Source organism: Meleagris gallopavo, chromosome 1 (assembly GCF_000146605.3).
Source record: "Meleagris gallopavo isolate NT-WF06-2002-E0010 breed Aviagen turkey brand Nicholas breeding stock chromosome 1, Turkey_5.1, whole genome shotgun sequence".
In the NCBI taxonomy this organism is placed as follows: Eukaryota; Metazoa; Chordata; class Aves; order Galliformes; family Phasianidae; genus Meleagris; species Meleagris gallopavo.
In genome coordinates, this window is record NC_015011.2 from 121,501,557 (window position 1) to 121,503,281 (window position 1,725).

Consider the following 1,725-nt stretch of genomic DNA (forward strand, 5'->3'; position numbering starts at 1 on the left):
GCAAGTCTGAGGTAGGCCCGCCCCGCCGCGACCCCCGTCCGCCCCGCGGGGCCGCCCCACACGCGCCCGCCCCGCGCGAGTTCGCGGCGCCGGTGAGCGGTGCGTTTGGAGCGCCGTCCGCGAGCTTCGTGCGATCCCGTCCTGGCTTCGCACCTCCCGGAAAGATAGAGGAATTCCTTTGAAAGCCCTGCTTTATTTGATGCCTCACGTGTGTCAAGAACCGCGCGAGGAACGATCGTATTCCAAGACAAACCCAGCTGAGCGATGCAAATATCGACTCCTTTCACTTGGGTGATTTCAGCACTGGGCTGCCGACACGGTGCTATAGGCACAGATACATTCAAGGAACACAGCACTGCTTCTTGATAGTTTTGCTTTGCGTGGTGAGCAGTGCGTGATGGCATGAGGTGCTTGCAAGGGTGAGGTGCCCAGGTACCCCATAGGGCAAGAAGTATCAACAGCATGAACTTTCCTGTGTGGAATTTACTGAATCCAAGTCTTTGAACACAGTCTCAGGTCTCTGGGTGCGAGCAGGTCTCTCTTTACTGCTTCTACACCAAGATGTCATGTGCCAACCTGAAAGGAGGTTGTACCTGGGAGAGGGAATGGATACAAGTTGTGCCAGAGTAGCTTCAGGTTGGGTATCAGGAAACATTTCTTCACAGAAAGAGCAGTGAGGCAGTGTCACAGGCTGCCCAGGGAGGTGGTGGTGTCACCATCAGTGGAGGTGTTCAAGAAATGTGTGGATGTGGCACTGAGGGATGTGGTTTGTGGGCATGGTGTGATGGGATGATGGCTGGACGAGATGATCTTAGTGATCTTTTCCAACCTTAGAAATCCCAGAGTGATTGTGTTTAATCACAGCATGATTTGTAACTGCATCTGTAGATGCAGAGAAGGTGTTTCCTTGAACCCGGCTGAGTATCCTTCATCCAGTAACAAGTGGAGGTTTACACTAATAGAGTGTGATCTTATATTTTGAAAGCATCCTTTATACAACCAAAGCAAGGTGTTTGCAGTAACTGATAGCTCTGTGTAAGTGCAGTGTAAAAAATTGATCAGCTTTAAGTTGGAAGAAAAATGCACAGAATTCTACTGCAGGAGAGCAGCTTTGAGCTGAGTGCTGCAAGGAGTGGTGAGTGCCAATGCTTGTGACCTGTCTGCGGGCCTTCAGTGAAGCAGCATTGTCACTGCAGTGTTACTGCTGTCACCATCACAGCAGTATCCTTGCAGGACCTGTTGGGCTTACGGTTTCAACTTTCGACTTGTTACTCAAATATTAACTAAGCTGTAACTCTCAGTGATAACAGGTATAAATTACTTCTGTGTGTTTAAAAGAGATTTCACCAAAATATTTCTGATTGCTCTCTCCCTTCTCATTGTAAGCATGCATCCTGATGCTGGGCATTCATTCTGGTTTTGCCATAAAATAGCATTGTTCTTAAAGGATTTAGCTGATTACTCCTCTGCAGACTTCACTGAAAAGGAGTTGTGCAGCTTTCAGAAACTAAACGGTTCTCTATTAGTGGGCTTCATCCTTGTTGTGGCAAAGCGATGCCTCCTGTTCCTGGTTCTGTTGAATGTGGAGATGACAGTTACCAGTGGTTTCAGTAAATCGTAGGGTAGAGCTGCAGGGGATTTTTATCGGGGGAAGAGCATTTATCTTCAATTCCCATCAGATTTCAGCTGTACTTTTAAGACATTTTCCTCTGAAGAAAATGTCTT